Source organism: Dromaius novaehollandiae, chromosome Z (genome assembly GCF_036370855.1).
Source record: "Dromaius novaehollandiae isolate bDroNov1 chromosome Z, bDroNov1.hap1, whole genome shotgun sequence".
NCBI lineage: Eukaryota > Metazoa > Chordata > Aves > Casuariiformes > Dromaiidae > Dromaius > Dromaius novaehollandiae.
Window position 1 is genome coordinate 58,310,191 of NC_088132.1, and position 25,311 is coordinate 58,335,501.

Here is a 25,311-nt window from a genome sequence, read left to right on the forward strand (position 1 = left end):
GCACCTTGCAGGCTTCCTTTAGGAGGACTAGAGGACCAGGTTGGCTCTCTTTGTTTTGTTTTGTTTTTCAGACATAAAAGCTTAACTAGACTACAGAAAAACATCAGGATGCAGTGGCTGGTTAGAGAAGAGGGAAATGAAGTGAAGACGTGAGATGGGCTAAGCAGAGTGGGACATAACTGTTAAATGAAAAGAAAGCAATCAGTCTAGCAGAATTTGGGACAGTTGTGAAAGGAGCGTGTGTCATGGGATGGAGTAGGCTAGAATAGGGACTTAAGCAAAAGGGAATGGGGCTGGAGGGCACATGAGAAGAGTGTTTTGGAAAAAATGTAAGTCTTGGTGGCACAGAATGCTCATGAGACTTGGGAGTCTTCAGGAGATGTGACATCTGAATTTAGTGATTTCTGTCCAGATCCTATAGCTATACAGCAATAATGTAGCTTGCAACTCAGTGCTGAGAATTTTACGTATTATAGCAATCTTGAAAATACTGTTTCTGGAGTTTATTTATAGGCATCTTACTGAGCTTATAAAGTCATTCAAATATACATCTGTTTCACTGCAATAGGGAATGTACAGGAGGTGTTCTGTTCTGTAAATTTGTAGTAACATGTCCACTGCTGCCTAAAGCCACCTAATTATCTCTGCTTCTCTGTGTTTTTACTTTTTTTCCCCATGAAGACAGCAGAGAAATCTCTAAATATATATAAATTGTATAAATTTACATTTGAGGGTGAGAGACAGAAGTATGTATTATTTAACCACACAAGTTGAAGGCTACTAACCAGTCTGTTTGCCAGTGCAAGCTGTACATCCTTGAAAGGAAAAAGCTTAGCTTCACCTGTTTTTTTCATTGTCTGCAGTGCTGTTCCAGACAAACCATACTACCTTGTTGTGGCATCAGGATATTTGGGGGAGAGATGTTGGTAGCTAAACGAATATTTTTACGGTAAGACAGGAAAGGGAGCTGACTGAGAGGGTCTTGTTGCCCTGAAGAGAGCTCTGAGGAGAGAGGAATTAAAAAAAGAAAAAAAAAAAAAAAAAAAGCAGGGCATAGCCATCAAAATTATTGTAAAGTAAAATGGGGATACTTCTGGTAAGACTTAAGTGAAATGACAGTGTTTACTCCTGGGCTCCAAGCCCAAGTGGGATATTCCCAAGAGAGGATTTGCACAGTGTGTTAGCTCTATGGGTCTGATACACAGGAATGAATTTAATCCATAGCATCTTCTTTTGAAAGTGACTTTGTATGAAAGTTGTCATTTTATTTGGCGCAGCAGTTTTTTTTGTGGATTCTGACATTTCTGGTCATTTCAGTGACAGGTAAGCTGGAGTGAGCAACAGAACTTTTTTTTTTTTCGGGTACCATCAGTGGAATTTTCACATTTCAAAAAGATTTTTTTTTCTAATGTGATTGAAAACTGACTTTGATAGGTACCACTAAAGGGGCAATTTGAAGACAACAGATGTGCCAGTCTTAGAATAAAAACATAAAAATTCATCGTTTTAAGTTAGATTATGTGCATTCTGGTGTTACAGATGTCAGACTTTTTTCAGGCAGACAGCAAGCTTAGTTAATTAACTGGAAAATTTCAGGTGTGAAGCCAGATGCATAAGCTTTAAGAAGGTCAAATATCATACAATTAGCAATAAAATAAAACTAGTTGGACTGAACAATGTTACACTCGACCAGAAAGTGTGGGGATATTGTATGGCCTTCAGTAAGATCATGCAGTAAATTAGATCTACATGCTGCTCTTGGAGGTTTGGATCTTCCCTGATGTATGAGGAACAAAGTCATGTATTTCAAGGGTGTGTATGGGTTTTGTTCTAATACCTATCATTTTGTCCTGACACATGCTTACAGTGCTGGGGGGGGGGGGGGGGGGCGAGAAGCAGGTGGTGAGAAATTCTGTTAACAAAAGTAGTTCAAACCAGCAGTTTTAGACTTTGGGCTTAAATTTGTTTATTTCTGTCCTGCTCTATCAACTTAGAAGGTTCCTTTGTTGTCTATTTGCATATACACTTAATTGAAACAGCTGATCTACATGCAGATCTTTTCTGGCCCTCTGGCATTTTAGTGACTTAGGGACCATCCATACAGTTCAAAGAGCTTGGTAATGAATCATCTTCAAAGAAGGGAATCCTTTTCATGGGTTCCACCAGATTTATACAAGAGGTTATTTTTAGATCAAGGATTTTTTTAATTTAGAGCATTACGACATCTGTGGCCTCGCCTTAGATTTGAAAAATCTGATATGCTCAAAGTAATTCCTTCAAGGCCATTCTTTTATGTTCACTTTATTGTTATTTTTCATTTGGTTGCGAATAGTCTGCAGACATCTTAAAATCAAAGGGGGCTCTGTATTTCTGTAGCTCACGCAACAAGTCCTGTCAGAGAACATTGTCTTCCTGTATGGTTAGTGCGGATGGCTGCCTATGTTAGGACAACGCTTAATCACCATGCTAACATTTGCTCTCTGGTATCAATGCATGATGCAGTTTAACTGTTTGAGTCTGAGATACATATATGCTTACAACTTGGTATTTTATGAAGCGTGTACAGTTTTTGGTATATAGCATGTTAAATACCAAGTGAATAAAGAATGTCCTCAGGTCACCCTTGTTTTGTCTGGGAACTTTTGAAGTATAGCTGCACAGGATCCACTGGAATAAAATGAAGGAGGATGGAGGCAACATGCTCATAGTTGCAAAGTGTTTCAATTTGTGTTACTGGTGAAGTAAAATGGATGCCGGTGATATATTATCATCTTCAAGTTTGGGCAGGGGAGCTATGCCTGGAAGATACTGCCATCGGGCAGATTTAGGAATGTCTGAGTGGTAAAGAAGAACAAAAAACTGTGCACTTGCACTAAAAACTTTTAGGAGAAATCAGATTAGCTTTGACTGTGGATATACATTGTAAGAACATTCAACATTTGCAGAAGTAGCTTTCTAACTGGGCACCAGAACATGAAGAAGATAAGTGGGAATGGTTTGTTTTGGGGTTTTTTTGTATATCACTTCTTATCAGTAAAGGAAGAACAGTATTTTATTTCAAAATTTAATGGAAGCTTAAAATACAAAACAGTGTTTAATGATACATCAATAAACACTTTGTATCTTTTTGTACTTCCTGCCTCAGTGCAAAAATGTGCAATTCATGCATGTAGTCTGGAAAAAACAGCCAAATGGGCATGCTTTTGAGTAAAGCATCTGGACTGACAGACCCTGAGCCACCTAGGAGCACCCGGAGGAAGAGGCAAGTGATAGCAGGGAATGACTGCAGGAGACAGAGGCACCCATCTGCCCACTTGACCTGCTGTCTAGAGAGGTTTGCTGCTTGCTGGGGGCTTGGATCTGAGATGTTGTGGAGAGACTGACAAAGCTTGCCTGCCCCTCTGGCTATTAGCCCTTGCTGCTCTTCTATGTGGGCATCAATGATACTGCCAAGAGTGACTTGGAAAGTAATGTGACTACAGAGCTCTGGAGGAGGTGGTTAGGGATATTGGGACTCAGGTGTTTTTCTCCTTGATCTGGCCAGTGAAGGGGAAGGATGTGAGAAGGAGTGGAAGGATATTGCAAGTCAATAATTCACTGTGCAGCTGGAGTTGACGACAGGGTTTTGGTTTCTATGACCATGTAACCCTGTTTGAAGATCAACGTCTGCTTGGGAGAGATGGGATCCACCTCATTAAGCGGAATACGCACATCTTTGCCAACAGGTTGGCCAACTTGGTAAGGAGGGCTTTATATTAGGAAAGATGGGGGAAGGGGAGAATTACAGGAAGCAATCAACAAAAGAGGCTTAAGTGAGGGTACCTCAAGCATATGCATGCAGGCAAGGAAGTGCCTACAAGACTATGGGGAAACTCTTGCACCCCTTCTGGGAAATCAGCACACTTGGATGCCTTTCCGAAGGGCTGTGATCTTGTTGCGATTATGGAGATGTGGTGGGATAGGTTGCATGACTGGAATGCTGCAATGGATAGCTACAGGCTCTTTAGGAAGGACAGGCCAGGAAGGCAAGGAGGGGGAGTCACCCTTTATGTGAGAGAGCAGCTGGAATGTGTGGAGCTCTGCCTAGGAGTGGACAATGAGCTGACCGAGAGCTTTTGGGTAAGGATTAAGGGGCAGATTAATATGGGTGACACCATTGTGGGTGTTTGCTACAGGCCACCTGATCAAGAAGGAGTAGAAGGGACCTTCTACAGACAACTGGAAGTAGCCTCACATTCGCAGGTCCTGGTCTTCATGGGGGACTTTAAGCACCCTGATATCTGCTGGCAGGACAACACAGGACAGGACAACACATTGCAAAAGCAATCCAGGAGGTTCTTGGAGAGCATCGATGACAACTTCCTGATACAGGTGATAGAGGAGCCAATGAGGAGAGGTGCTGTACTGGACCTCAGACTTACAAACAAGGAAGGGCTGGTTGGAGACGTGAACGTTGGGGGCAGCTTGGCTGCAGTGACCATGAGATAAGAGAGTTCAGGATCCCAAGAGGAGGGAGCAGGGCAAAGAGCAGGATCATAATGCTGGACTTTAGGAGAGCAGACTTTGGCCTCTTCAGGGACCTGCTTGGAAGAGTGCCACAGGGTAGGATCCAAGAAGGAAGAGGGGTCCTAGAAAGCTGGTTGATATTCAGGGTTCACCTCCTTCGAGCTCAAGAGCAGTCCGTCTCAGTGAGCAGAAGTCAAGCAAAGGGGGCAGGAGATATGCATGAATGAACAAGGAACTCCTGGCAAAACTCAAACCTAAGAGGGAAGTATATACAGAAGGTGGAAGCAGGGACAGGTAACCTGGGAGGAATATCAGGCTTGATGAATACAGTTGTCTGAGTATTCAGGGATGGGGCTATGAAGGCCAAGGGCCATCTAGAGTTTAATCTGGTGAGGGATGTCAAGGATAACAAGAAGGGCTTCTATAAATAGTAACAAAAGGAAGACTAGGGGAAATGTGGGCCTGCTGCTGAATGAGGCAGGGGCCCTGGTGACAAAGGATAATGAAAAGACAGAGATACTAAATGCCTTCTTTGCCTCAGTCTTTACTGGTAAGACTGGCCCTCAGGAATCCCAGGGCCTGGAGAACAGGGAGAAAGTCTGGAGAAAGACTCCTTTAGTGGAGAAGGATTGGGTTAGGGATCACTTAAGCAAGCTGGACACATGTAAATCCATGAGCCCTCGTGGGATACACCAAGGAGTGCTGAGGGAGCTGGCTGATGTCATTGCAAGGCCACTCTCAATCATCTTTGAAAGGTCATGGTGATCAGGAGAGGTGTCTGAGGACTGGAAGAAAGCACATGTCTCTCCAGTCTTTGAAAAGGGCAAGAAAGAGGACCCAGAAGGAGGACAGGGCGGTCAGCCTCACCTTGATTCCTGGGAAGGTGGTGGAGCAGCTAATCCTGGATAGCATTTCCAAGTACCGGAAGGACAAAGAATGTAATCAGGAGTCATCAGCATGGATTCAACAAGGGGAAATCATGCTTAACCAACCGGATAGCCTTCTATGATGGAATGGCTGGCTGGGTAGATGAGTGGATCTTGTCTGCCTGGACTTCAGTAAGACTTTTGACACTGTCTCCCATAACATCCTCATAGGCAAGCTGATGAAGTATGGGTTAGATGAGCAGACAGTGAGGTGTATTGAAAACTGACTGAATGGCAGAGATCAGAAGGTTGTGATCAGTGGCACAAAGTCTAGTAGGAGGCCTGTAGCTAGCGGTGTCCCCCAGGGGTCAATACTGGGTCCAATCCTGTTCAACTTATTCATCAGTGACCTGGATGAAGGGACAGAGTGCCTCCTCAGCCAGTTTGTTGATGATACAAAACCGGGAGGAGTGACTGATACACCAGAAGGATGTGCTGCCATTCAGACGGATCTCAGCAGGCTGGAGAGATGCGCAGAGAGGAACCTCATCAAGTTCACAGAGGGAAGTGCAAAGTCCTACACCTAGGGAGAAATAAACCCATGAATCAGTACAGGCTGGGGGTTGACCTACTAGAAAGCAGCTCTGCAGAGAAGGACCTGGGAGTCCTGGTGGAGAACAAGTTGACCATGAGCCAGCAGTGTGCCCTTGTGGCCAAAAAGGCCAATGGTGTCTTAGGCTGCATTAGGAAGAGCATTGCCAGCAGATCAGGGGAGGTGATCCTCCCCCTCTACTCAACCTGTTGAGGCCACATCTGGAGTACTGTGTCTAGTTCTGGGCTCCCCAGTAAAAGAGAGATATGGAGCTACTGGAGCAAGTCCAGCGAAGGGCTACTAAGATGATTAAGGGTCTGGAGCATCTCTTGTATGAGGAAAGGCTGAGAGAGCTGGGACTGTTCAGCCTGGAGAAGAGAAGATTTGGGGAGGATCTTATCAATGCATTTAAATATCTGAAGGGAGGGTGTAAAGAGATGGGGCCAGACTCTTTTCAGTGGTGTCCAGTGATAGGACGAGAGATAACGAGCACAAACTGAAACACAGGAAGTTCCATCAGAACATAAGGAAAAAATTCTTTATTGTGAAGGTGACTGAGCACTGGAACCTGTTGCCCAGAGAGGTTGTGGAGTCTCCTTCCTTGGAGATATTCAAAAGCTGCCTGATAGGGTCTTGGGCAACATGCTGCAGATGACCCTGCTTGAGCAGGGGAGTTGGACTAGGTGATTTTTAAAGGTCCCTTCCAACTCAATCATTCTGTGATTCTGTGAATTCAGAATTCACTGCTTCATGTGTTAGGATCCAAATCTGATCCTGGAAAGACCCCACTGACATCAGTGAGATGAAGGTTTGATCTTTGTCAAAAGGAAGGTAGCGATGGGGAAAAGGCTAACTAAATTTTGGAAAAGTTCACAATTTTTAATTTGATGGAAATAAACAGTCGAGCCCTGATATCTCTTCTCCTGATTGATGGGCAGTCAGGGACCAAAACAACTGGCAACATATCTCCCACTCAGCCCTGAGCTATTCCAGCTGTAGCTAGTAGTTGGGCTGGGTAGTGCTGCTCCTCCAAATACCTCGTTCCCAATTCTCCTTGATAACTGTTCGACCTCTGTTAGTGAGTAAAGGAGGTAGTGGCATGGCATAGATGCAGCATTGTAGCTTTGTATCACCTGAAGATGTCAGCAGTACTTCTTGCCACCACACTCTTTTGTTGATCTGACAAGCTCTCTCTTACAGGATTTTTATTTTCCACCCATTCTTTCAGTGTAGGATCACTGAAGAGGACAGTCTGTCTTCTTTGGATGGTAGAAGATCGTTTTGTATGTTTGTGTGCATGCTTGATAGTCTGCAGGTTGGTTGAGCCATCTTCTGGCATCTCTCCTCTTTATTTTTTTATTTTTTTCCTCTCTCCATTGACCATTTGCAGAGGTGTTTCCATTTCTGAGAGCGGGCTCAAAGCAGGTTACTTTTACACATGTGGACTTCTTCCTGGTTTTTTTTGGTTGCGTTCACATCCAGATGTGTCTACCAGTTTCCAAGTCTCTCCATTCATTCTTTAATGATCAGTTACTTTCTCATTCTGGATGAGAGCAGTTCTACCTGTGTTTATTCCAAGTATCATAGAAACTGATGATTATCGACAACAGTAGACAGATCTTTTCTGCCACCAGCATGTATGCCATGGACAGCATCAGGCAGGGAAAAAACTGTTGCACAGTTATGTGACTTAAAACAGTACTTTCATTGCTGCCCATCAGAGGATTAAGCATAAAACAGGAAAGACAGTCTTTCGCACTCACTCTCTAAACTCCTTCCAAACATTTTGCTGCTTGTCTGCTCAGAAATTTGCTTGGCAACTGACTTGTATGTTGATGAGAAGTTATGGGAACTGAATTTCCTGCTTATTTGGAAATGTCACTTCAAAAAGAGAAATATTTCAAACATAGAATTCTAGAAAAATGTTTCAAGTCAACCAGAACTTACTATAGTCAGTCTTAGATTCTGTTTGTATTTTGATAAAAATGTCCACTTGAATTATTGCTTCTGCAAAAGGCTTCAGTTTTAACAAAGAAAAATGTTCTGGGGGCTGGGAGGACGCAGCTGGAAAACTTCTATCTGCTGGTAATGCTGACCTCACTGTTCAGCTGCCGTTGTGAGGTCTAATGACATGTTACTGCAGAAATACCTACAGTCGTTTCAAACCAACTTTTTAATTACTAAAGCTTGAGAGCTAATAATTACAGTAACATCAGCTGTAAAACACACCGGGAGGCTGAGTATATGCTTCAGCAGCAGGCTGCATTGTGTACTCCTAATTGCAGCCCAGTTACGTATGCTTTGAGATTTGAAACACAGGACTGATCACATATTTCTTGCTGAGACACCAACAGCCTTGTATATTGGGGGTGACCAGGTGCCCAAACATCTCAGCTGTACCACCATTCTAGAGGACAAATAAGTGACATTTGACAAATGGATCAGATCCATAAATGTCTCCTGGCTCCAAAAATAGGATTGCATTGCTTGCTGCTGCCCCTTCTCATCTTCGTTTGGTAACTGACTTGATTTTTTTTTTTTTACTTTTTGCAATGAGGTATCTTGCATCTTTGGTTGTGGTTGAGCTGTTAAATCCACGTTCAGAGTGAGGAATAAGATGAGTGACTCTTCCTGTGTCAGGCTGTAACATCATATGCATTGTTAGAGGTTTGGCTTTGCTGTCTGTGTTTAACGCTTGCAGATGTATTTAGTGAGCCATATGGAAATGAAAAATCCTTCCCTTTGAAGGAAAAGATCAAATGGAGCGCTAAGGTGAAGAATTTAGCAAGCTATCTTTAAATAAACATAGCTTCTGACTTGGTTTGTGTCTCAGTCCAAATCAGTCAAAAGAAGCCAAGCAAGGTTGCTGCTCAATCCACTGTTGTTATGTTTCTTTTCATGGAGAACCTTGTCATATGAGGAAGCACATGAATGAAATGCTTATTTGATATTACTATCAGCAACTGAAATGTAAAATGACCAACAGTCAATGGTGTGTGTTCTACTGTACAAAAAAATTCACGAAGACTTCTGCAGCTCTTCATGGCGTACACACTTCAGTGATAAGTAATAATCTCAGAAATGTCTGTAATCTATCTTTCAACAGTAGCATAGACAATCATTAAACCAAGCCATCTTAAATAAGACAGACGCTCTTGCAGCTGTTTCATTTTCTTAGAATGAGTCTTTTCACTTGACCTCATTTATAAATCCGTGCCAAGTAGAGTATATTTGTTCTGTTTCTGTACACAGTCACAGTATCTTCACTAGTCTTGCAAGGATAATGAAATAATTTGTGGTGGGTACCAGTGAAATGCCGTTGTTCATAGTATAATCTAGTTATTTGAACCTGCCTACAATTTCATTGCAAATCATAGCAATTGTCTTTTGCAACATAGAAAAAATGAATTAAAGTAACTGGCATGTGTAAGAAATAGAGGAACAATTGTTATTTGCCATGAATGTAGGTAGGGCTCCCATTCTAACATCATGTTTTCACCTTAATCTGCTAAAATGATCAGTAGCTACAAAACTGTAAGTTTTATTAAGTGTAAAAAGAGGGCAGCCTTTTTTGTGAACTAATATACACAAAGTCAGTTCAAGAGTTCTGTGTCCAAAGTTCCGAGGTTACCTGATATCTTTAATACTGCAGCTCTTGCCTCCTCTGAGATGGCTGGCTGCAAAGAGAGTTCCTGCTTTGCGATGAGGATTCCTGCTCCATCACAGAGGTTGTTCCAGTGCAGTTAAGTGGAAGATCTTACCTAACTCCTACTTGGTTGGGAGGATACTTCCCAATCCAGAGAATAAGATCCTACTCTGGAGAAAAATGGGAACTGTGTCTAGAATCACTTTTAGTTACCTTCCAAAAACTTCAAAAACTTCACTAGCTGGCTCTGGTGAGTGTTCTGATGTGATCATGTTTTAAGAACATGTGATAAGGGTTACTGACTGAGTCATTAAAAAAAATCTGTGTACATCACGATTGACACTAAAATACCAGATTAAGGGATGATATTTTTTTATTTTTAATACCAAAGTGGATAAGGATATTTGTTAAGCTTCTTGTAAAGTAAAATGCAAAAATGTCAGTTAGTAGATGCGTATTATCTCATTAGAACATTTATGGGGAGAATTGTATCTGCAGATATATGTGTCTCATTACTGGAAACTGAAAATACTCTAAAATAGGAAACAGTAAGCATAACCCAGCAATCAAACTTTTATATGGGAACGGTACTTTTCCAGGATTTTGTGTGTATCCATTTCACATTAAAAAAAAAAAAAGACCCTGAAATGGATCAAATGCACCTTTCCATAAGGTTTCTTGTTCTTGTCACAGTTCTTGTCATGAGCAAAATGGCTTGCCCCCTTCTTTGTCATCCTTATTCAATTTTCTTTTCTTTTCTTTTTTTTTTTTTTAGGCCTAAGGTCACCCCTAAAATCAGATAATGATCCTAATTCAGATCTAAGCAGCAGCATTCGTACAGTTTCCATAGGGGAAGAAAAATCACTGTAGAAGATGCATGTAAGTGGTGAATCAAGGCTCCTTTTATTTTAGAGTATACAAGGGCAGCCTCCGTTTTCAAATAGAGCTCTCTGCAAGATAAGTTAACGATGCTGACTGTTAAATTGTCTTAAAGGCTAGTAGAGCTGTTGTCTCAGACCTGCTGTAGATTCAGGAACAGGTAACTGTGTTGAAGTACCATTGAAAATATGACTTCATCTTCCCAATCTTGAGGACTTGAAAGTGGCTTCGCTTGATTTTTAATGTAAGTTTTTGGAGTAATCTGTACTCTGTATATGGCAGTTTCTGTGAAAAACACAATGATTGCAAACAAAACAATGTGTCAGACTATGCATTCCTTTAAAACAATAAATACTAAAAGGAGGTAGTCTTCCACAAAATATGTAACATGAGATACTAGACAAATAAGTGAAAGAGAGATCTTTTGAGGATTAATAAATCAAAAATGGCTTGTATATATGTTAGGAAATATCTGAGGCTTGCATCCCCCCATTAGGGAATAGATACAGGAGGTAACATGTGCTTGCCCTGGTCTTATACTCTTCCCTTGGTGTCCAGTCTTGACCATTCTCAGAGACATGATACTAGCTCGGTGGCCTGATGTGATCCAGTACAGCTGCTCTTATGTCTTTGCGATCCTGGCCTCCATCGAAGCCTGACTTAGCAAAATATTAAAGCACTTGAGTAAAACCATGCAGCTTGACTGGAAAAACCAGTGCACTAGTTTGACTTTACATTTCCTCGGGGTCATTGCACTTGGAAGACGTCTAAAACAACCTTGGGGTGGTTTTAACCTGCATCTGGCAGCTAAATATAGACCAATAGGTTAGCTCTGTGTCACGAGAAAGGTCTAAAAAGGAGTGCAGTGAAAAGTGACATTTCCCTAAGAAGAGCTATATATATGAGCATTTTTTGCTACAGTAATGTTGTGTGGATCATGAAGACTTGAGGCCTAATTCTGTGGTGAGTAATATTAATATATCTGCAATATCAAAACTGATATAAGCAATGTTACGCTTCTGTTACTAAGTGTGGAGAATCAAGCTATCCTTACTGCATTATTATTTAATCACAGGGGTTCCGCAGATGTGGCCAATGAACTAGTCAGACTGTTTTATGTATGCCCAGAAATGGGCTTTTTATGTGCAATGACCATAACAATTACAGATATTTCATTACAGATGTATTTTGTTGCGAGGCCCCTAGCCTGACATGTCTCATTTATTTTTGGAGAAGCATTTAAACTTTAACCTTGGAAAGGTCTCCTGGGTCAGAGAACAGTTCCCTGCAGTTTTAGGAAACCATCTTCTGTAATCCCTTTAATTTACCAAAATCATGAAAAAGTTTGCTTTTGGTCCTCTCTAATTTACTGAACTGGAGTTCTAGAAGATCACCCTGAGGAACGGAAGTTTTCTTCTACTTTTCAGGTAAGCTCTCCTCTCTACTGGTCATCCCAGCTTTTTCTGTTGTATCCAGATAAGAACATTCCAACATATAGTAGCATACCTAAGTGCATAATGTGGCACTTCATAGTGTTTGAATTTTAGCCCATTTCTAATTTTCCTGCCCTCAAGGTTCACTGTGATTCTGCCCACCTTGCAGTTCTTTTACTTATCCCATTTTCTATAGCTTTTACAATAACTTTTCCTTTGGCATCCCAACAAATGCTGTTCTGCAGTCTCGAACAGGCCAAATTTATTGAATTTCCTCTAGAAAGTCACTTTGTTTTTATCAGATCTTATATTGGGCCAACCCAGTAAGTTTTGTAAAATTATATTGAATTTCATCTTCTGTTCAATAAACTCAGTGACTTTATTCTTCCATACAACTCTGGAACAGAGTTTTAGCATGAATGCCAAAGTGTTGGGCCTATAGTTGCCTGGATTGCTTTCCCTGCTCTCTTACCAGCTCATTTTCCCCAGCTCATGTCAGATACTTCTCAGCTTAGAAAACTGACTGTGACTCAGCAAGACATTTATAGAAGTTACTATTTTCTGTATTGTGGTATGCATTCATGAATAAATACAACATTAAGAGGAAATAAAACATATATCTATTCAGAGGCCATCTAAAGAGAGTTGTAAAGTAAAGATACAGAGAACTCCAGCAGTATATTCGCCTTCTTTTGTGTCTTCATGGCCTGTAGTGTCAGACTGTAAATAATTTATGCTTAAGTAGTTCTTCAGTGGAATTGTATAAAGCACTGAGTCTAATCCACTAAGGTGAAGAAACCATACCTGAGTAAAAGCTTTGTTGGTGAAAACTTTCTCGGTGAATTGGAACTGAAATCTTGCGTGACTTTTAGAGACAGAAATTCTAGATAAAGTGATTGGAAAGTGTCAGGCTTTGAACTGTTCAAGAATTTCAAAACCTATCTAATCTCTTGAAAAGAAGCTTAATATTATCCTACAGTTTATTGTATATATATTTATATGTGTGCGTGTATGTAAATGTATGTGTATATATATATGAGATAAATTCCTTGGGACAGGAACCATTTTCGTATGTGTACTGCCTTAGCTCTTGCAGATTGTTTTCTGTGAATGGGGATCGTAGATTTGTTTGCACTCCAGTAACAGAAATAAAAATAATGCCACAGAATTTCATGACTCAGAACAATACTAGATGAGGGAAGGATGCAGCTGTAAGACACAAGGCGCTCTGTGATCAATATAAGAAATGTTTCCCACAGCTCCGGTTTTGCTTAATTCTGTGGAATACTGAACATTCTGGCCATGCTATCTTTAAGTGTACAAGAAGCCTTTTTGTCTTCAGTGATACTGCTCGTAAAATAAATAAAATTTAACAGGTTGCTGGACTGAGACTATGGTGCATAATATTAAGCTTTTGCAGTGCGAGGTGAGTGATGGCATTCAAAGTAGACACCTGAACCTACTTTTGGGGGAGAGAAGGTGTCATAGTCAACACTGCATTCTGCAACCGGAACTTCTGCTTTAAACTCTTGAGCGTGGAAGTTCACGTACTGTACATGTGCAGAATCCATGAAAGAACATCCATTGCTGACACATTTTTTAGGGAATTGTGTTTTACTACCTGTGAATAGTATAACAGGGTAATTTTCTAGTCTTTGAGTATTGTGTTGGGAGTGAGTTGGATAATACATCCTAATGATAGACAGGCATTCTGCTCAAATAGATTTTAGCAAATAAAAACTGGAGTGACAGTAAGAGCTCTCTGCAGAACTTTTGCATGACTCTGTAACGATAGTTCTGGAAAGCGACACTTAATTTTGGTTGCATTTCCCCTTGTTAAGACTGGAATTAAAATGTCAAAAAAATCTTTTTTCCAGAAAGCTTTTAATGATTTCCCCCCACCCTGTGAAAATAGTGATGAGTAACACAGAAACTGTTATTTCTTGCTGCATAAGTAATAATTTGCTCTGGTGCAGCGGGACAGCTCAAGGATTATGCAGTGCCTTCTTTCTGTACTTCTGCAGAGTTTATTTGGGATGCAGCTGTATGCAAAAATTAAATTTTAACATTAGATGCTCATCCAACCAGTGTTTATGTGAGTTGAGTAGGAGCAGTGAAGTCAATATGACTGCTTTCTGGTTTGTGAGACTGGGTAATTAAATTTCCAGGTTTGTAAGACTGGATAAGTAAGTTTACAGATGTATGAGGGCAGATCTTTGCAAGATATGACTACTACATGTAACATCTAACATGCACTATTTTGTGTTCCGCTGGGCTAGACCTTCTCCTTCCTCTGACCACTTCATGATGTGCTGCTTTACCCACCTTGTAGCAATACTACTACTACTCCTCTTACTCACTCTTCATTTGTATTTTGGTGGTGCATATAAGTTCAATCAGCCTGTGTGCCCTATTGTACAAGGCATTATAGAAGTGAGAGGTGATCTTTTCCTCTGAGATTTATAACGTAAATAGATGAGACAAGCTCCATAAACATTTTAGTTTTGAATGACAAAATAGAGAGGTTTAAAATGCTAGTTTTGGGTAACAGCCCTGTGGCTCAGTTAGATGATTCACCAGCAAGCAATGCATTGTGTACTTCCTGTAAGGTGATATCCAGATGCTGTTGGCTGGATTATCTGCAATAGCTCCATCAAAATTAAAATAGAAACTTAAACTGAATTAAATGTGGTCATGAATAAGTCAGTACAAAGGCCTCTGAGTTATTTATTTTGATGATAATTTGGCTTTAATTTTTGCTATCCCCACATTTTTTAGTGTGTGACATAGCACAAACTTTTATGTTAATAACTTGTAACTGCATAATGAAAGGATTTGGTGAGCTGGAGGCTTTGTTGTTGGGGAGACCATCACCCTTGATATTTGAGATTGTAGGGTCTACTTTGGGATTACTTCTCTCTATAGGTTTGTGATAAAAGGATTGGCAGCAAAATCATTAATTTTAAACATTGTTAATGTAGACATATTTATATGCTAGTTTTAGATTTTAGAATCAATGCTCGATTGTAATGGAAGAAGTGCACATAGAGATCTGTTATCCTGAAAACTCAGGAAGCTAATACTCCTTGCTTTATATGGTGGTTTTACTGTGTATTTACAATTTGGAAGTCTTTATTTTAATAGAGTTTCTAGGTATAATTCTAGGGCATACCCTGTGGATGCTGCAACTTGAATTAAACAGGCCAAACTAATGGGCTTCAGCTGCCTTTCCCCAGACTCAAACAATCAAGACGGAAGAACTGTAAAGCAAACACTGCCTGGCACTGGGAAGGAGTAGGGGAAAGAAGCTAGGGAGAGAACATGTTTTCGAAGAAAGTGGGGAGTACCCTATTCTGGACTAGTGCTTATCTGGCTGATTATGTAAGATTTAGATCAAAGTTCACATCTGAGTTTTCTAAATGAAAATTCAGAAAGCTACAGGAAGCGACTAACACTCATTGCAACACCTCTTCGTTATGTTTTTTGTTTTCTATGTACCTTCAAGGGGAATATAGTGTTGTTTTTGGGCTGCAATAGGATGTAGATGTCTTAAAGGGACTGGCAAAGGAAGAAGTAAACAGATTTTGCTGAACCTGGAAGTATTTCTTTGCAGCTGTGCCCACCTAGGATAAGAAATAAGAGTGGTAGTAAGCCAAAGCTCTGGTAGTAGAGTCTGTCATATGTCTCTAAAGAAGAAGCCTGCTAACTACTCCGGTTTAATAGGTAGTAGTGCCTGCATTGAATATTGCCAGAGAAAAGGTAAATTAAAAAACATGCATGCCTTAGGTCAAAAAGTTGTCTTGCTTAGTGTCTGCCGTAACACTTATGTTTACACTTGCAAATCGATATTTGAAGCGCTGCTTCTGACTGCTCTCAGAATATGAGAGGAGTAGTCTTAGTGCTTTTGAAGGCAAGAGAGAACGTTCCCATGTTCTCTCAATTATACTCAGTTTTAATTTGATTGCTTTCATAAAATAGTGTGTGGTTTTTATTAGATATGCAATGGATGCCAAGACAACTGACATTGCCTTCTTGGTAAGAAATCAGGTAGGTTATCTACTACTGTAAAAACAGTGTGAAATTATTTGAGAATGCACCGTTTCTTGTCAAAATCTCCTTGAACTAAAAGAATCTTCCCAAGAAGCAGCAGCCAAAGGCAGCAGTATATTGAATGAACAGAGAGGAGACAAATTGGCCTTTTCTAGTAGAGTATAGAGCTGTGGAAAACTCCTGAATATTCATCATATTAAAATATTTAACTTTCTCCTTCCCTAACTTCCAGGAGGAATTTCAGATATGATAACTGTCTTCCAGCAAACTCGTACTGATGTCACAGAGCCCTGGAGGTATGCCCCCGTAACACAGCACAGAAGAGGGACTTGACATTCCTTTTGGCAGCACCTTCCAGGTCAGAGGAAGGGAACTGAATACGCTCCTGAGCAAATGCTAAGCTGGCAACCCCTGAGGTGTATGCATACAGCCTCCTGATGGTTTTCTCTTGGTCATTCTTTGGAAGACAAAGTTAATTCTACATTTTAAAATGATTTGTATAATTTCAGACTAATAGTTATGAATATTTATCTCACAAGTTATGAATATTTGTCTAGGCCAGGAGCTAATGGAAGGACTTTAGGATTATTTAGTTAGCAGCTTGCTGCAAATTATTGTTCTTGCTGTTATTTCCATTTATACGTGTATGATCATATTGCCCGGATCTTCCAGTATTGAAAATCACTTCATATCTTTTTGTATCAATTTTAAGTCATGCTATACTGCATCAAACTGTAGTTCTGCCAGCCTGGTATCTTGTCTTCAACAAGAGCAAAGAGCCCTATCCAACAGGTAGATAAGAGGGCACATACAAAGTGATCCTTCCCTGGGTCTGTCTTCCCAGCCTCTGTTAGCCTGTAACTTAAGGGCTTCTCAGTTGAGGTTATGTTCTTGCTATCATGTTTCACAGCAACATAAAGGCTTATCTTGGGTAAGTTTTGTTCAATTGCTTTTTGAACAGCACCTCCTCCACCGATCTGAAGTGGAAGCTTCCTAGATCTTGTACTCAAAAGAATGCTGGAAAGTCATTCTTCGTTCAGCTCTACACCATTCATGATTTCATAGGTGTCTGTTCTATTCCTCTGTAGTTGCCTTTCTTCCTGGCCAAAGAATCCTAGTCTTATCAGTTCTTTGGAGATATCTTGGCATATCTGTGATTATTCTTGTTGCTTTCTCTTTAATTTTTCCAGTTTTGATTTTCTTATCTCAAGGGAAAAAAGATGACATACAGTGTGGAAAGTATGGGATCACCATGAATTTAAATGGCAGCATAGAGTCGTTTAGTTTGGCTCTTTTTTTCCTTTTGTCATGTTGATTGCTTTTCTAACTGTAGCTGAGCATACAAAGGTGAAAATATGATTAATTACAAAATCTTGCTTTTTCTAATCACAGTTTTGGATTTTGCTGTCACCTAAGCACGAGCATGTGCATTTCTGAAACAGTTCAGGCTTAGTTGCTGTCTTTTTCCCTAAGACTGACGTAACCCAATTTGACTGGATTAATCAATAACATGTGTGACTCATTCTCTTAAGAAGCTGAGAATGGACAGTAATGACAAATGGATTTACAGAATGAGGTTTCATCATGCTGAGATCCACAAGTTTGGGGCAAATTCTGCTTACTTGGACAGATGTTCAGAAAAGTTCATTTTCTCCCTGCCTTTTAATATTACATGGATGCTAACATAACTTACCGTGTGTATGTAGTGGAGTGAATGTGTGTGCTAACAAAACAAATATCCTTTCAGAGAAACTTTTTTTGACAAAGTCAATATTCAAAATAAGCCCCATGTCACTGGGGACTACATTCTGTAATTAGTTTTCTTTCCACAGGCCTAAAAAATTTGCTACTCATGAAGTGAGCCTGTCTGTTACTTGTTTGCTGCTAGATTAAAATGGGGAAATGTATTTTTCTTAAAGAAGTCATCATTTATGAACTTGTCACAACTGTTGTACGTAGAACTACTGAAGTTTCTTATGTCTGGAGGAGTGCATAGGGTTTGTTCAGCCCTAAAACATTTGTAACTGGAACAGCATTCACTTTTAAAAAATACTTTAAAATAAAATTTGTTTGCAGTTTTTCCACAAGATGTGCAAATTTGGTCCAAATTTGCTCAATATTGCAGGCACAGGGAGGGAGTGAAATAAAACAGGACTACGTTATGATGCACAGATATTCCCCTCTTACACATCAGTTCAGAAAATTAAAGCACTTGGACAGTATATAGATTTTAATTCCTTTCTCATCAGTACAGGCTGGGAAATGACTGCCTGAGCAATAGTCATGCTGAAAAGGGCTAGATAAAGGCACCGGTGACCTGATCTAGTGTTGTGGTAGCACCACTTGGAGGTACTAAATGACCTTCAGACCAATGTTTCTGTGATTCTTTACCCACTGAGATATGAATGTGCATCTCAAAGATGTCAGGACCCTGCTTCCTATTCTGAGTACTTGGGGGGAAGGGGAGAAGGTTTCCTACTGTTGTAGACCTTGACGCCTTACAGTTCTTAACTTAGATTCTCTGAATTAACCAGCTAGGAAGCCTAGGCTTCTAAACTGGGCACTACATTAAGAAATTGAAATATTGAATATTCTCTCCCTCTTACTCCGTAATTAAATAACCACTTCCGCAGGGACTGAAACCCAAATGTCTGACCTCCCAAGGGGATATCCAGCCACTAGGTTATAGAGTCCTTAGTTGTTGACTTTTTGTCTTAAGAATGTTTAAATATTTTCATATAGAGTAGAATAGCTCCGTTTGGAGGAGTCAAAGAATCCCCTGTATTGGGTTTGCTGGGTATGGATCTGAAAGGTAGAAAATCCTTAGTTCAACTCCATTCTCTCTCTGGTCCAGGTAGTTTTCCTAGAGGTGGTTAGGAACTATTTTGAAAAGTGGGAAAAAGAAGACTGAATCTCTCAGCCACAAGAATAAATAGGATATGTCTGTTGTTGCTGTGACAGTTTTGTGAATCTAGCCCATGTTTTTTTCCTAAGTGCCTTTATCAAAGTATTCCATTCTGTACTAAACAGGTGGTCTGTTTGGCTGATGAGGGAGAGAGGGAAGTGTTTGATCCAAATTCTACAACTGCGTATTCATATTGCTTGTAACACCCTATTGTTAAATTGTAAAAATTTATAAAATTGCAATTAATCTTATGCTGCTATGTGAGCAGGAAAACATGGTCAAAATCCGTAGTCAAAATACTGTTGGAAATGGATGGATTAGATTTTTTGTCATGAGGTATTCCCCGATTGGGAAGAAATATTGCAGGTTTTTTTGAACAAATTAACAACATCTGTGGATAAGTGATTGTTACCTTAAAATGAAATACTACTCACCTACTACCTTGTCACAGCCAGTTTGGTTTCTCAAATACTGAATTCCTATGGTACAGAAATCTAGCCCAGTTCTAAGCAAATACACCTTTAAACTTCTAATCAAACACAAGAATAAGAAACCTGTAATAACTAAGAGTAGCTTAATGTAAAAAGGAATAAATGCTTAGTTTTCTCATTAAAAGACAGGAGGTAAGCCAATTATGCTGTATTTTTCTTGTTTCTGTAGGCTTGTTTGTTAGACATTAATGAGAAAGCCCATTAAGATATATAACTTTTTTCTTAAAATCAATGCTGAATTTAGAGTGAGAAAGACAGGATCCATCAAAGATAGAGTTTTTGTCTGATGATGAAAGAAAAATGTTTGGTATCAGACTGTGGTGCAGCATTTTGTAATTTGATGTCTTCCTTGGGTATATATTTTACCTTTTAAAATACATTCATTTGTAACATTTTTGTTATACTTTTTGTTTTTTAGACACTGACATAAAAATTTCATTGATAGCGAGTACACTGACAATGATAACTATATCCTTTGGGACCATGTCATGCTTACGCAATGCAAATAGCTCAAAAGTCAGCTGCACCAGCTCCCTGTGCACTCTGCTCTTGAGAGAGAGACATGAGGGTAGCAGGGCTGGGGGTGCTGGCCGTTTGTTGTTCTGCTGTGGGGTGAAGGAGGAGGAGAAGGAGCTGTCATTGGAAAACAGTCTAGGACAAATCAGTAACATATTGCCGGGACCCAGCTGGCATGTTCACCGAGGAGTGTATAAGGAACATAAACATGAAATTGCAGAACTACTAACTGCAGTGTGTCACCTATTCTTTAAACTCACCTCAGTGCCAGAGGAGTGAAAACTTTGTAATGACACATCATTCTTCCAAAAATGATCTGGGAACTATGTTCTAATTCCGTACTGGGAATACATACGGTATGGGAATTCCATACGGTATGTCCAGAGATAAAATGTAACACAAATAGATGTGGTAGATAAGTGGATAATATGATTTGCTGGTGAAAAGTCAGTTTGGCTTTTCTAGAAGGAGGTCAAACCGAGATGGTCTATCAGGGACGGCATTGCTCTGTGCTTGCCATAGTCTTGCATTCTTTCATTTGGCATCTGCTGATGGCCACTCCTGCAGACAGGATGTTGGGCCAAGATTGGTTTGGTTTGACCAATTTTGGCCATTTTTTCCAGAGCCCTTACATGGGCTTGGAAGTGTGTCTAGAAATCTCCCCTGAGATTTATGGATTTATGTTCAGGGATGTCTTAATCAACTGTGTTTGACCAACCATACATGCAGATAGCTGTGACTTGGACACCAAATCTATTTTGTGCTAACATCAAAAAACAGTCCTACTACTGGGCCTACTAGGACCAATGCATAGGTGATGGGCCTTGAATCCACGTAAAAAAAATCTGGGTGGGGGAGAAATTGTCTGTACAAACCTGCAGGATTTCTTCCAACTTCTTTTGGAAGCCCTAATTTACTAATTGTGGCAATAAATGGGACTCAGACTACCCTTTATGGATTGTATGTGTGTGTGGTTTTGTTTTGTTTTGTTTTGTTTTGTTTTACTCTCTCAGCCACTGCCGTGAGCAGAATTGAGGACTGATCCACAATGGCAGCTTGTATGCCTAAATTAGCAAAATAATACAGATGTCTTTTCTACTTGGGTATTTTACTGCCTATTATGATAATGTATTCATAAAGAAGCTGCTATCAGTGTGTGAACAGAATGCAAAAAGTCTTAATATAATATTCTTGCTTCAGTTGTCATTTTATACCAGGCATACATTTGTTACATTAGAGCTCAAAGAATTATTTTACAAGTGTCAGCTTGCTTGTTCAAGACATTGTCTAAAATCACTAACAATTTGGTGTCAGTGTATTTTGTCTTTTTCAATTCCTTTTTTTTTAAGGATGTTCCAGGTTTTGTGGCCTGTTCTTGATAGCTGCCCTTCGTTCCGTTCTCTTTCCCCCTTCTCTTCCAAAGGTTTACCTACATCCTGTTGGTTTGCTTCTCTTTCCTTGCCACTGATTTGAGATTGCATACAGCAAGATTTGACTGTCACTACTCTCTGTAATTGCTTAAAAATTGATTAATTATGTTGCAGGGGGAAAAACAGAGTGAGAAATACAGAGAAAACAAATCTGTTTTGTAGTACTTACTTTCCTAATATTTAATTTGAGACACTGGGTAGGAAACCACGTAGAGTAGAATGAGGATGAAGGAAGAAAGATGCAAATCCTAACGTCTGTTCGTGCAGCTGACTCCAATCGGACAGATCTTTGCACAGAATCAGTTATAAGGGCAGACTCTGAGAACGAAACTCAAAAATAACTTAAACATCCAATATGTTGTCAACTGTGTAATTCACAGAAATCCTGCTGAGCCATTTGATCCCTAGACTTCTAGGTTTTTGTGAGTAGTTCTACATATACCCATTGGCCTGCTGCCAGTCTTACGTGTGCTAAGATAGGTGGTGTTTGTACATATCTCACGCTGAAGAATATGTGAAGTTCCCAGCCAGAGACATTTCTATGGCAGGTGTCCTGAAGGACCCAGTGAGGTTGGTAGTCTGAGAGTGCATGTGACACGCAGGGACAGCATGGGCTGGCTCTGCAGCAGTGACCGCTTTCATTCAAGAACATGGCTAGAGTGAGAGGAAGAGAATCATTAATTTGGTGTACGATAGCCTATGCCCAGTCTACCCTGAAGTCTTCAAATGCATCTCTCCCAGGAGAATTCTCCCCCACCAGGCGAAGGCAAGGTTGGTGAGCAGGAGAGATGGGGAAAGGAAGTTGGACATTGCTGAAGGTCCCTGTTAAGGCACAGATCACTGCAAAAAGGAATGCAAGGATTATGGGTGAGGGAGGGAGTATGCAACACGAGCCTGACTTCATAGCCCAGTGGTGAGGGCAGTCTTGGAAGGGAAGAGTCTTCCTTCTTTTTACTTTCTCCCTCTCCCTCACAGATTTTGCTTTCCCTTGTGTGACACAGCTGTAGTAGGAGGTATTGAAAGGCCCCTGTCCCAATTATGCTTTCTTTTGGGAAGAACAACTGATTGCAGGTTTGTGAGCTCTACCCTTGAGCTAGGTTCATGAAAGTGAGGTAGAGCTTGTCAGACCTGTGTGTCTTTGTGGCTTGGGTCCTGTTTATTGCCCGTTTATAGTGTTTTCATGCTGCAAGCCTCAGTTTGTGGTGTCCTGAGCTGAGGATTTGACCCAGTTGTCACTGAACGCAATGAAAGTAGTTGTATTCATGATAGCTACATGAGTAAAAAACAGTATTTTTTCAAGGAAATTTTGAGCTTTGCTGCTTAGCAGCAAAAATGTATATAGTATTCTTAAGAGGTGAGTCTGTTCTGGATCATGAATTTTGCTTGTATATATGTGAAGAGTACTCTCAAAACTATGTAATAAGACATTCCTGACTTACAGATGAGCTTTAAATGATTAAACCATTAGATTGGGGAAATGCTACACTGTGAAGTAAAACTAAGGTATAAATATATCACAGACCTCTTAAATGAGTGCTAAATTACTATATTTAAAAAATCTGCTGATTTTAGAATTTAATATTATTCTTCATGAAACATGCTGTAGGCAAAGACTTTCATTCTTGGGTTTTTATAGGATCAGATAATTTGAGGTACAACTTTTTAAATAACACCTTCTTAAAACAGAAGCCATTCTGAAATTTAACTGAAGGTTTTGCAGACCGAAAAGACCTACGTTCTAAGCAGTCAGATCCAGTTTGCCTTAATCTGGAATCGTATAATCATGGGGAAAATTATTTTCAAAATATTCCCAATTTCCCTTCAGGAGTGTCTGGTTCTGGTTGTATTCCCTTCAGTAGTAAGAGCAGGACTGATATCTGAATATGTGGAATGTACCAATTTTTTTGCAAGGTTTTTAAAAGTTTGGGGCTTTACTTTTTATATATCAATATCTGAAAAAAGTTGGATGCGCTTCCCCTTCTAATTTACAAAATTTTTGCACTCTGATGCTTTATATAGATGTGTTGCAGTGGGTTTTTTTCTTTTTTTAAGGTAGAAAAGTCATTACAATTTTCTTGGGCCCAAAAAGCATAAAGTGAGATGATAAATTTTAGTCAAGAACCCAAATATGCAGATAGCCTTCAAAAAGATAAACTAGCAAAATGGTAAAAATGTTGCAGGTACTGACTTTTTTGCACTTACTGGCTCTGGGCGTGTTTGCTTCCCAACAAAACAAAAAGCACAGCCATGAATATCTGCTGTTTCTTCTTTATTTTTTAAAAGGCTGAGGTCCTACCTGTGGAAAGGCTGTGCAGCTTGTACAATGCAAGCTGGAAACAGTGTTGCTGCCTTAGGGAAAGTGCACTGTAACTGTGGGTGGAGTTTTAACAGAGGCACAGATGAGAGGAGGGAGGCTGGTGTATCAGCAAACAAGTCTAAGCATTGTCAGCAGCATGGCTTTTTGGATTGCTTTTTGTTGTTTGTAGGCATTGGAAAAAAGGAAACGGATTTTTAAAAAAGAGAAGTTAATTCTGTGGATGTTTGCAGAGAACTTCACCCAAGCATGACAGAGGATTTGGCAGAGATCATGAAAACTTGCAAACTTAACAGACAGGACAGCCTGACATCCCAAGCAAGACCTGAGACCTTTACCAAAGTTAAAGGGTATGCTGTAGAGGATCTTCTGAAGGGGTGATGGTAAAGGTAGGAATGATCTTAGGGTAGATGAGGATCTGTGAAAACCAAGATCAGACTAGATTTCAAACAATACAGTGTCAGTGATGTGAAAAGCAGGTGATGTGGGCATGGAATAGGACTATAGGGTACTGCTGAGCTTTGACTAAAAGTATAGAGAGGGACTAGAGACTCCTGTTTGAGGGGAGTGCAAAGAGAAACTGAGTTCGAGACAGTTAAGGAAGGAAAGGGATGCGAATCTTCTTAGACTGAATCTAAAGCCTAGATAATTGTGGTCTTAGTAGCAGATGTATGAATTTGTAATCATTTATAAACAAGGCCTATGATGTATAACCAGTTATTTACATGATGTTACTACAAATGGAAGTCTGTGCAAGAGTTACAGATGCACCGTGGGTCTGCAGTGGTCTTGATTTCTTGGTTCCCAAATACTCTACACAGACCATACTTGCTGCTTTTGCTAATGTTTCTGACTTCTGCAAAGCTGGTCACACTTGCTGCGAATAAGTTAGCTTCTCAAAATGCATATGCATGTTTTTTTACCAGTTCTGATGCACTTGCTATTTAACACTGTAAAAGCAGTTCATGACATATCGATTGGTCAGGCTTCCATTATGGCTGCATGAAGAATTTGCAGTGGCTAATCAGTTAAGTCAACAATGAGTCCTTATTTCTTCCATTTCATATGTGTGTTTGATCATTATTTTTGGTTAAGAAAATAGCATACATTAATCTTAGACTTGACCTATCCAAATGTTTATGTAGAGGCTCCTCCGGACTCCTTGGAGAAGTAGCAGCTGGATACAGGCTGGCACTGAGAGGAGCAGCTTGTGGAGTAGAATGAATTAGTAGCCTTTCAGTGGGAACCAGGGAGATGCAGGGCGTGAGCAGCTGAGAAAACAAAAGCACGAATCAACTGGAAGTCATCGGAAGGGAAGAGTGAAAAATCAGGAGGGAGAAAAGTGTAAAGGTGTAAGCAGTGCTCAGACTGACTGGGCAGAACTTGGCAAAAGAGACAGTAGAGAGCAGCACTTGCTGAAAGAGAGCTGAGAGAACGGCTCTGTTGGTGGGAGGAGAGGGTGACCTGAGGTGGTTATCAAATGAATGAATTGGGGAAGGGTGGCGCATGGAAAAGCCATGGAGGTCAGGCCAAAAGCCATTTAGCTCAGTACCTGGTCTTCCACAGCAGGACCCCTGTGAAGAGACAAGCACGTAGTGATATATCCCCAATTTATCCTCTGAGCCTTTATCAGTTTATGATTAAGCGGCTTTCTGAGTCAGAGATGGTATATTTGTGATAATA

The 25,311-nt window shown here is 40.2% G+C and overlaps 1 protein-coding gene across 9 annotated transcripts in view; it reads left to right on the forward strand.

Moving 5' to 3' along the window:
• Window positions 1-25,311, forward strand: part of LOC135324901 (high affinity cAMP-specific and IBMX-insensitive 3',5'-cyclic phosphodiesterase 8B) — a 93,191-nt gene that overhangs the window by 18,055 nt on the left and 49,825 nt on the right. Inside the window, exon 1 of one of the 9 annotated variants that reach the window (XM_064501964.1) lies at window positions 16,250-16,268. The exons of the other annotated variants lie outside the window; for them this stretch is intronic. The gene's annotated coding sequence lies outside the window, so the exon portion shown is untranslated. Of the gene's footprint in view, window positions 1-16,249; window positions 16,269-25,311 lie in introns of those variants that run through there. 9 annotated transcript variants of the gene reach the window in all.